Raw genomic sequence first — 12,093 nt, 5'->3', positions numbered from 1 at the left:
AGAGGCGAGGCCTGGGTCCTGATGTCTGTGTATTAGAAGGAGAGGTCTGGGTCCTGATGTCTGGGTAGTTGGAGGAGAGGAAAGGTCTGGGTCCTGATGTCTGTGTATTAGAAGAAGAGAGGTCTGGGTCCTGATGTCTGTGTATTAGGAGGAGGAGAGGCCTAGGTCCCCATGTCTGTGTATTAGAAGAAGAGAGGTCTGGGTCCTCATGTCTGTGTATTAGGAGGAGGAGAGGTCTAGGTCCTCATGTCTGTGTATTAGAAGAAGAGAGGTCTGGGTCCTCATGTATGTGTATTAGGAGGAGGAGAGGTCTGGGTCCTCATGTCTGTGTATTAGAAGAAGAGAGGTCTGGGTCCTCATGTCTGTGTATTAGAAGAAGAGAGGTCTGGGTCCTCATGTCTGTGTATTAGGAGGAGAGGCCTGGGTCCTGCTGTCTGTGTATTAGGAGGGGAGGTCTGGATTCTGATGTCTGTGTATTAGAAGGAGGGGAGGTCTGGGTCCTCATGTCTGTGTATTAGAAGAAGAGAGGTCTGGGTCCTGATGTCTGTGTATTAGGAGGAGGAGAGGTCTGGGTCTTCATGTCTGTGTATTAGAAGAAGAGAGGTCTGGGTCCTCATGTCTGTGTATTAGGAGGAGGAGAGGTCTGGGTCCTCATGTCTGTGTATTAGAAGAAGAGAGGTCTGGGTCCTGATGTCTGTGTATTAGAAGGAAGAGACGTCTGGGTCCTGATGTCTGTGTATTAGAAGGAGGAGACATCTGGGTCCTGCTGTCTGTGTATTAGGAGAGGGGAGGTCTGGGTCTTCATGTCTGTGTATTAGAAGAAGAGAGGTCTGGGTCCTCATGTCTGTGTATTAGGAGGAGGAGAGGTCTGGGTCCTCATGTCTGTGTATTAGAAGAAGAGAGGTCTGGGTCCTCATGTCTGTGTATTAGAAGAAGAGAGGTCTGGGTCCTGATGTCTGTGTATTAGAAGGAAGAGACGTCTGGGTCCTGATGTCTGTGTATTAGAAGGAGGAGACGTCTGGGTCCTGATGTCTGCGTATTAGGAGAGGGGAGTTCTTGGTCCCGATGTCTGTGTATTAGGAGGAGAGGTCTGGGTCCTGATGTCTGTGTATTAGGAGGGGAGGAGAGGTCTGGGTCTTGATGTCTGTGTATTAGTAGGAGGGGAGGTCTGGGTCCTGATGTCTGTGTATTAGGAGGAGGAGAGGTCTGGGTCCTGATGTCTGTGTATTAGTAGGAGGAGAGGAGAGGTCCGGGTCCTGATGTCTGTGTATTAGGAGGAGGAGAGGTCTGGGTCCTGATGTCTGTGTATTAGGAGGAGAGGAGAGGTCTGGGTCCTGATGTCTGTGTATTAGTAGGAGGAGAGGGGAGGTCTGGGTCCTGATGTCTGTGTATTAGGAGGAGAGGAGAGGTCTGGCTCCTGATGCCTGTGTATTAGTAGGAGGAGAGGTCTGGGTCCTGATGTCTGTGTATTAGTAGGAGGAGAGGTCTGGGTCCTGATGTCTGTGTATTAGGAGGAGAGGAGAGGTCTGGGTCCTGATGTCTGTGTATTAGGAGGAGAGGAGAGGTCTGGGTCCTGATGTCTGTGTATTAGTAGGAGGAGAGGAGAGGTCTGGGTCCTGATGTCTGTGTATTAGGAGGAGAGGAGAGGTCTGGGTCCTGATGTCTGTGTATTAGTAGGAGGAGAGGAGAGGTCTGGGTCCTGATGTCTGTGTATTAGTAGGAGGAGAGGAGTATCTATTTATAGAACAAGTAAAGTATCCGATTTCTTATCTTAGTTGGATTTAAGTATTTCAGATGGAATTTCTGTCCTTTGTTGCACTTGTCCTTTATCCATAACGTTTATTAACTTTTCTGTTTGTGTCTATTTTACTATTATAAAATCCACAGTGTGTCAGAATGAGTCTAATCTTTGACATTTAAGATGCTTTTCACACGTCCAATTCTCTTTGATTTTCTTCTGCTCCATATGTTGCATCTGCCATATTTTCTCTTGAGATATGTATATTTTTGCTGTTGTTAAAAAGGCCTTAAACCTGTCGTTGGGTGTTCACATGGCAACCACCATTTCTATGTGCACCACTTCATTAGGTAGCCTAGAGCTATATTTTATTGTAGGCTCACTGACACAAATTAAAAATGCACTGTATAGAAAATGTAGTCAGTAAACAAGTATATATGCTTTCCACAAATGTAGCACTGGAGGGTCAGTAGACATTATTGCTGATTACCTTCCTACATCACTAAAGTCATATCTAGTATTCTAGCTTTATTCCGTTGGGGACTACCGCTTACTTGCAGAGTCTGTTGGAGTATGATATAGCCGTGGCACTCATGCACAAAGCTGATGTGTGCCACAAGCAGACTGCTCCATTCTCACTGCAGTAACTCCACTTGGTTTTACAGGCAGAGTTCCCATTGAAGTGAATGGGAGTGCAGTTCTAATGGAGCTATGCACTTCCTGCACACTTCTGCTTCGTCTATGAGTGCACTGAGCCTGCAATCAGCTAATTGTCGGCGGTCCTTGGAGGTGGATCCCCACTCATCTGCTGTTGATGTTCTATACTGAGGATAGGCCATCAGTAGTTTAAAGGGGTTTTCTAGGACTCTGATATTGATGACCTATCACATTTTGTACCAGCAGTTCCTTGTATAGCAGCTCAATCCCATTCCCTTGTATGGGACTGGGATTGAGCTCATCCAATCACCACAGTCTTTTCAAACAGCTGATCTCTGATCTCCTATCTTTCAGATATTGATGACCTATCCTAAGACTAAGAGTCCCAGAAACCCCCTTTAAAGCAGGACAACCCCTTTAATGCTGTTGGGTGCTAGACTTGTCCTTCACCATTGCAATTGTCCTCTTTAACTTGAAGCCCTTAGTGTTGGCTGCGGTTCCAGTCCTGAGATGATCGTGAGACACTTGGGTTACTGAAGAGAGAACTTCTGCTCCTTTTCCCTCAGGGGATGCTGCCAGCAATAACCTCATATCTGCCCCAGCTTTGTGGGCAGAGGGTCAAGTCCTCATCACATGAGATACTAGGGTGGCAGCATGTCCTCGTTTGGGAAGCTGACGGAGTATTTCAGTTTGAGGAAATCAAGAGAGGACATCCGGCCTGGGCGCAGCACTGGAAGGAGGAGTGGGAGCTATTGCTGCACTATTACGCAGTCCAGGTAGAAAACCTATTCATTTCTGGCCATTTATAATAGGTTTGTCTGATGACTGATTTCACATGTACTTTCACTGACGTGTTGTCGTTGCCATGTTCAATGAAACTGACCTGCGGTGTGATAATGTGCATGAACTTCTTAATGTTAAAGAGCTTTTCTGGCTGTACTTAATTTTAATTACTGTTTAAAAAAAGGAAAATGAAGACCTAAGAGCATAAGAAAAGGAACAAAGAAAAGAATGCAGTCCAAAGTTTTCTTCACTTCTATACAAGAATTTCTCTTGGTTACTTTGCCTGGCGCCTAATCCTTAGACTTTAATTTTCATCCTGTGCGCACCCCAATAATATAGAAGAGCTGACACACTGTAACGAGCTTTGTCAGTTGGACATTTTACTGATGGCAAACAGGGAGCTTGAAAATAGTAGGAATTTAATCACAAACTATCATAATTTAAAGCAGTATTCTAGTGTCAGGGCATTTTTTACAGTTTTCACACATCCACTACATAGGTGAAAACTGATTGGGGTCCGACGGCTAGGATCCCTACTAATCCCTAGAATGGGGGTCCCATTTCCCAATTCCTCCTCACTGTGCGCTCACTGCACCCCTCAGCAGCAAGGAGGAGATTGAATGGAGTGGTGGTCGCACTGGAGATGGCTGAGTGAAATAAATGAAACAATGGCTCTATTCAACCTGATGTCACTGTGGGTGAGAGAAGCCACTTGGAAATAAAAAGGAATGGGGAAACAGGACCCCTGTTCTCAGCAATGGTGGGGGTCTCAGTGGTTGATCCCCCACCATCAGTTTTTACACATCCGGTGGTGGGGGAAAACCTGAAAAATGTCCAGTCTACCTATAGGATAGGTCATCAATGGGTGATTAGTGGGTTTCGCTGCTGTCTCTTGTGCCCATGTGGCTGTTTGATACTGAAACTCATCTCCATTTACAGGATCTTTACTTCTTTGTGCTCATTAATTTGGCAGTATTGCATTCATTTACTCTAATCCCCATCCCAGTAGAGCTTCCCTACCACAGACAGACATTACTAGGAAGCCTTTGGTGGAAATATGTTTGTTTTATAACTTACTGAGGAAACTATGGAGATTCCATAGAACAGAACGCAGTTCCTCTGCACATATGGAGGCGGCTGTGATGACTTGACACTTTGTTTCCGACATTTACGTAGATAATTTGTGCCAAACACATTGTATAAAGCCAGTCATACATGTTAGCTACAGTAGATGCCTTGTTACATAGCTATCTTTCCCAACTCCCCCCATACAGTTGTACACTCAACTCAACTGAGTGCTACATGTGTTCTGAATGAGAAGAGGAAAGAAAGGGTACTCTTATGGACCATTTATATGCAAAGATAATCTTTCAAACAACTGAAAGATTTTGCGATCTATTTGCATAAAGTGTGAATGGCCATTAACAGTTTATCACCTTCATTTGCATGTAAAGGGGCCTCCAGGAGCTGTTTGCGGAGCCCAGCATGTGAGTAATCACATGCCCAGCTGTGCACAAAGCTGCATTGTTCTGCTGCTGGTAGATTACAATGTTATCTGCCAGCTCCCGTGGAGATAACAGCGTGTGGTCTACTGAAAGGTAAATCTGTTTGCTTTACCTGTCACTAGCTGAACGATGGAATTTCTAAGTGCATGATGTCCGCGTTTAAATGTTACGATTATCGCTCATTTTTGGTCGTTTGAAAGAATATTCAGCAATAATTGTTGCGTTTAAATGGTCCTTTACACAGGCCGACTATCTGCCAAAAAATCAGGGTACTGAGTGAGAAATCGCTTATTAGTGGCTAGTCGCTTCATTTCAGCTCACTGAAACAAAACTACTAGAGACCAATGTCTCGCTCAGTATACACAGGCGGTCGTTCATCTATAATGACTATTTGATTTTAACCTTCAAATCAGCAGTGCATGCGCAATTGTATTTGCGGATGCACTCTGGATTGTCCGCACCCATTGACTTCTATTGAGCCCATCCGCATGGTATCCGCACTGAAATAGAGCCTGCTGCGATTTGTTTCCCACACCAAACGATCCGTAAATCAAATCTGCACGCTTAAATTTAGTTGCGTATGCCAATACTTCCCTACGGGCACTTTGAATTGCTGATATTCTGCTCGGGTTACCCATGTGGAGTCCGCAAATTAAATCCGCCCCTGGACATGAGGCCTTAGTTACATAGTGATATGGGACTGAGCTTAATACTGCTGCAGATTTACTGTTCAGGAGTCTGGAAAAGCTGGGTGATGATCCTATAGAAGCTGTAACAGTGACCATTTCCAGTTAGCCGATGTGACACAACGAGAGACGATCAGGGGAGCTGATGCCAGTTTGAGGACACGCATATCATGGTGTATTTACTACTTTGGCGTGTGGAAAACTGTCTCCTCATTCATTACCGTGTCACTTCCTAATGTGTCAATGTAATGTGACAATGACTGCAATGCGCTTTTCCTATACAGCCAGGTGACGGGGGCTTGCCAATACAGAAATAGTTCACTTAGCAGTTATATTTGCAAGTTGTGTTTCATTCCAAGTGTTTGCCCCTCTCGTCTTCCTTAATACTGAAGACACCTTGTGTATGAATATGTGCCAGCCTGATAGAAATGAGGAACTTTAGAATAATGTGTATAAAGTGGATGTCCACTCCAGGGCACTCACAATGCATTCAGAACACAGATTCTTTCATTTTTTATACATTTTGTTATCTTGTGGTCTTGTGCAAATTAGAAAAAAAATTCCAATTTTTCTCCATTCTTCTGTACTCAATACCTTATAATGACAAAGTGACAACAGAATGGGGAAAGTTTACTGAGCCGGCATTTCCAGGTGTACATTTCTGGTATAATTTACACCATGTTCTGGCATAAATTATACATATATCTGTGGTCCAGGGCAGCCCCACTCCCTCCTGGAAAGCCCCATCCACTTTTTGAAAAAAAGTGGTGTGGAATAGTGAAAAACCACATATTTGTTGCGCAAGCGGCCCTTGTGCGAAATTTTGCAACTTTGTTTGGCGTAGAAGCCCTCTTAAATGTCCCCCTGTGTTCGAAATCTTTGTACATTTTTAAAAAATTAAAAAGTAACACTCTGTACTCAGCTGAAGCATCTTTGGCAGCGATTACAACCTCCAGTCTTGAGGATGATACCACAAAGTTTGCCCACCTGGATTTGGGGATTTTCTGCCATTCTTTTCTGCAGATCCTCCCGACCTGTCAGGTTGGATGCAGACTGTCTGTGGACAGCCATTTTCAAGGCTCTTGAGGTGTTTGATTGCATTGAAGTCAGGGCTCTGGCCGGGCCACTCAAGGATATTCACAGAGTTGTCCCTAAGTCACTCATTGTCTTTTTGGGAGGTGAACCTTCTGTCCAGTCTGAGGGCCCTTGCGCTCTGGATCAAGAATATGTCTGTACTTTGGTGCTTTTTGATAAATTCCAGGTGGGCTTTTATGTGTCTTTTACTGAGGAGAGGCTTCTTTCTGACCCCTCTGCCATAAAGCCCAGATTGGTGGAGGCTGCAGTAATAGTTGACCTTCTGGAAGTTTGTCCCATCTTCACATGGGATGTTTGGAGCTCAGCCAGAGTGACCATTGGTTTCTTGGTCACCTCTCTACCTAGGCTGTTGTCCCCTGATTACTTAGTTTGGTGGGTCGCTCAGTTCTAGAAAGAGTCTTGATTGTTCCAAACGTCTTCCATTTAAGAATTATGTAGGCCGCGGCGCTCTTGGGAACTTTCAGTACAGCAAAAAGTTTTTTTGTAGCCTTTTCCAGATCTGAAGCTCATCATGTTGAAGCACTTCTTTCCTCCCGGTCTCCCTGCCACATACAGGACCTCTGGCACATGCAGAAACCTTTGGAATTGTGTTTTCCCCCAGGCGTCCTGTCGTGTTCAATCCAGCCGAACTGATGAAGGGGCTCGTCCCTGAAACGCATTTTCACTTGCTGTTTTTTTATTTTGTTAGATAATAAGAGAAGTGCTTCCACTATCAGCTATCAGATCTTAATCTTCTACTAGCTTAGGGTGTTGCGCCTTCACACCAGCATTTTTCCACACTCTTTTCGCTATACTCACGCCCACCTTGGTGGTGCGTCATCTGGTTGGCAGCACCTCCATCATTTGAAACACTTTTTACTCCAGAACTATTTCACCGCTCTCACTGCATCTTGCTCCACCCTCCTTTTTCATCTGTGTTTCTCCAGTTCTGTGCCTCCACACAATCCTATCTCTGAGATCTACGTGAAGTTCTTTCATCCACATGGCTTGGTTTTGGCTCTGATATGCATTGTGAGCTGAGAGACCTTATATAGACAGGGGTGTGTATTTTAAAATTATGTCCATTCAACTGAATTCAACACAGTCCAACTCCAGTCAAAGTGTATAACTATTTCAAGGAAAATGGGAGGCCCCCAGAGTTAAATTTCAAGTGTCCTACCAAATTGTTCGAACACTTATGTCAATGGGAGTTGATCGTTTTTAGTTTAAAAAATAAGTTACAACTAGATAAGGCAAACTACTCGAGCGAGTAGTGCCTTATTCGAGTATCTGCCCGCTCGTCTCTAAAGATTCATCCGCCGGCGCGGGTGACAGGTGAGTTGCGGTGGTGAGCAGGGGGATGGGGGGGGGAGAGTGAGAGAGTTATCTCCCCTCCGTTCCTCCCTGCGCTCCCCGCCCCCTGCCGGCACCCGAATCTTGAGAGATGAGTGGGCAGGTACTCGAATAAGGCACTACTCACTCAAGTAGTTTGCCTTATCGAGTATGCTCTCTCATCTCTAGTTACAACGCTTTCTAGCATTCTGTTTTTACTTTGTTATTATGTCGTATTGAGTGCAGAATGATGGGAAAAACTGGAATATTCTTTTTAATTTAATCAAGACCACAACTTAACAAAATGTAAGAAAATGCATAGTATATAATACACACGTACATATACACACACTAGGTATCCTGATCTATCAGGAAAGGTGATAAATGTATGATCGCTGAGGGTCCCACTGGATATGAGGAAGGGGCTTTCGAGTCCCTTGTGTGCATTCATGTGTACTATCACTCCATTAACTGTTTTTGGGACTGATAGAGATTGCAGAATGCTGGACTCTTTATCCTTCAATTTCATAGATGGTGAAAGGACCAAAAGCATGTGTGACCACTGCTTAAAGGGGTTGTCCCGCGAAACAAAGTTGGGGTATACACTTCTGTATGGCCATATTAATGCATTTTGTAATGTACATCGTGCATTAATTATGAGCCATACAGAAGTTATTCACTTACCTGTTCCGTTGCTGGCGTCCCCGTCTCCATGGTGCCGTCTAATTTTCAGCGTCTAATCTCCCGATTAGACGCGCTTGCGCAGTCCGGTCTTCTCCCTTCTGAATGGGGCTGCTCGTGCCAGAGAGCTGCTCCTCGTAGCTCCGCCCCGTCACGTGTGCCGATTCCAGCCAATCAGAAGGCTGGAATCGGCAATGGACCGCACAGAAGACCTGCGGTCCACCGAGGGTGAAGATCCCGGCGGCCATCTTCGCAAGGTAAGTAAGAAGTCACCGGAGCACGGGGATTCGGGTAAGTACTATCCGTTTTGTTTTTTTTAAACCCCTGCATCGGGTTTGTCTCGCGCCAAACGGGGGGGCTATTGAAAAAAAAACAAAAACGTTTTGGCGCGGGACAACCCCTTTAATTCACATCACAGACCCAGGACCCCTATTCTTATGATCGGTGGAATCCTCATTGATCATACATTTATTCTCTATCCTGTGGGGGGATAGATGCTGTTGGTGAGCGAACCCCTTTCACCTACTGCTGAGCGAGCAGTACTGGGTCAATACTGGTTTCCATTCACTGACAACAAACCTATTTTAAAAATGGTGAAGAGCTAAAACATAAACTATATTAGAAAACTGCATAACTTTCTCTAAAGCATCATTCACACAATGTAAAATGCACATCGGAAAAATCACATGCAGATTCACGTCATAATTCATGGAAGAAATCTGAGGCACAAGCAGAAATGTGGCAAGAGAACTCATACATATTTAATATCTGAATAAACATTTGTAAGTCTTATTTTTAAGACTAAACACATAAAAATGCAAGGATCTTGGTGCATATTTTGATCAAAACATGTGGGCCCATGTACCACATCCAGGTGACTATTTACTTTTGGATGGTTTCCTACTGTAACAAACAGCTCTCTTTGGGCACAAGCCTCAATGGATTTAGGGAAAGCAACTTAGTAGTCTAATTAACCCCTTCCCGATGTGTGTCGTACATGTACAGTGCACGTCGGGTGCCTGTGTACGGATTGGACTTGGGAGCTGAGCTCACTACAGACACGGCGAGTGTCAGCCATCTTTGACAGGTGACATCCACTGGGAATAGTTGCAAACCGTTTAAATTCCCCAATTAGTATTCAGAGGTCCTGAACACCCACCTTGTGATGAGATAGCAAGGTGCCATTTGGTCGTCATGGCTGGCTGGGGCCTTGGCCAGGGCAGCCATAAATTATTGTCTATCAAGGCATGCCTGTAGCATACAGTATAATGCAATACTATGATATTGCATTACACTGAATGAGTGATCAGTCGATTGCAGGTTCAAGTCCCTTGTGGGGAATAAAAAAAACGGTCAAAATGAGTTAAAGTTTCTTTGATTGTTAAAAAAATATATATTAAAAGTAAAAAAAACTAAAACTTTTACCAATTGTCTAATTAAAAAAAAATACATAATTGCGTGCACAAAAGTCCAGAAAATGAAAATATCTCATTATTAATCCTGCACTGTGAACGCCATAACAAAATGAAATGGCAGAATTGCGCTTTTTTTGATCACCCTGTATCCAGGAAGAAAATTAAATAAAAAGCGATAAAAAAAACTGTATGCCAAAATAGTATTAATGAAAACTACAGGTCACTGCTCAGAAAGTGCACCCCCACACAACATGATCAACAAAAAAATAAAAAAGTTACGAGGGTCAAAAGATGGCGGCAGAAAACCATTTTTAAAAAATCATATTGCATTAAATAAACTATATAAATTGGGCATCACCTTAATCGGACTGACCCATAGAATAAAGATAACATGTCATTTTTACTGCACTGTGAACATTGTTAAAGCAAAGCCCCCAACCCCCCCCCCAAAAAAAATGGCGCAATTGCAATGAATTCATTTTTCTCCATGTAGAGATTTTTAAAAGTTTTCCAGCGCGTTAAATGATACATTTACGATACATTCTCGTATATGGTGTTACTGAAGAATACAACACGTCCCACAAAATACAAGCCCTTAAATAGCTATGTAACCGGAAAAATAAAACAACTTTGATATTTAGAAAGTGAGGAGGTACAAAGGAAAAGGATGAAACAAAAAGAGCCGCAGCGAGAAGAGGGTAAAGGGCCTGAGACAGAAGGGTGAATGGGGTGCAATAAAAAGTGGAAGCAGCTACTCCTCCAGCCTTGGCTTTCTGCCACAGATTTGCATTTGAAGAAGCTGCGGATCCGCAAACAGACTAGCACCATTCAGTGGACTCTGTGCAGAATCTGCATCAAGAATTGAGATGTCATTCCTATTTTATCACAAATGCTTATCGAAAGCTTGCATGTCTTTTTGTTAGCCATTAAAACTTTGCTATCGAATTTTGGATTCAGGGTTTCCTAGGAGGCTTTCTCTTTCTGCCATTATACAATGGCGCCATCTGCTGGCTAGAGCTAGTACTGCGGTATGTGACATGCCGGAGAGGCCCCCAACAACAGAGCAGCCGGCAATATGCAGTAAGAATACCCTGCCGGATGTTTTCCAACATCAGAGCTGCACAGGCTTCAATGAGAATGTAGAAAGACGTCAGACAGTGAATTGGAAAAGGTTAACAGGTGTCATATCTACAAGCTTACCTGGTTTATCTTACTGAGAACGGTGAATTCTTGTATTCCCTATGTGTTATCAATGCTGTAATAGCTTTCCGAAAAACAGTGTTGACTCGTCCTCTGTTAGTCCTCCTGGAAATGTATGAATAAACTGAAAACTGGGCATTACCATTCTCTTTAGCAGTGGCTCATGACTCTACACACAGTCTAATCAAGTTGTGTCAGACTTTGTAGAAGGGGAATGTTAATACTCAGTCGTCAGTAAACTGAGGGGTCTGTGCATCACACGGGGATTCAGAGGTCAGTAAAGACAGTCCCTGTGTGTTTCTCGGTCTCCTGGAGTCCCGTACTAGGCATAACATAGTAGATCAGTTTTTGCCCTGAGCGTTCCTTTAATTTGCATGTGCAGCATTACACAGGGAAAGCGGGTTGTCAGCTCTTTTAGTGGCAGGGTGGCTTGTAAATTATTACATTCCCCTGTAAATGAATGCTGAATGTGCTGGCGCTCCATAAATAAAGGGTAGTAAGCAGATAATCCAAGACAGAATTAAATATTGGCATCTTGCAGCAGAACTGCTGGAAGCTTCAAATTAATTACTGTATTATCCAAGCCATTTGGAGGGTTATGTCTTCTGCTGTCCACCGAGAGCCAAATAGATCTGAACTTCCAGCTTCCCGGCCAGTTTTCAAAGTCTTTTAAATTCCCTTATTAAACTGTCCATGTGAAGGGCAAAGCTTGACTGAAGTTTTACAAATATGTGTGTGAATGGGCTCGGTTGTCATCAGCGGGCAATCTCTCGTTTTTGTATTTCATTGTCATCGCTGCCTGATGGAAAACGGCATTTTGGGAAGATTCTATTGAGAATCTTAGTACAAACATCAGCGGGAAGCAGAAGTCTAGAGTCAAATGAGCAGTGGACTGACTGAGAGAGGTCTGGGCTCTCAAGCATCCAAGGCCTTGGACACTTTACCGACCACTATAGCAGGATACAATTGGTTTGACTTAGGACCATTCTACACGGGTTGTCAATTTGGCACGAATGTTCGTA

This window comes from Eleutherodactylus coqui, chromosome 8 (assembly GCF_035609145.1).
Source record: "Eleutherodactylus coqui strain aEleCoq1 chromosome 8, aEleCoq1.hap1, whole genome shotgun sequence".
In the NCBI taxonomy this organism is placed as follows: Eukaryota; Metazoa; Chordata; class Amphibia; order Anura; family Eleutherodactylidae; genus Eleutherodactylus; species Eleutherodactylus coqui.
This window is presented reverse-complemented; position numbering follows the sequence as displayed.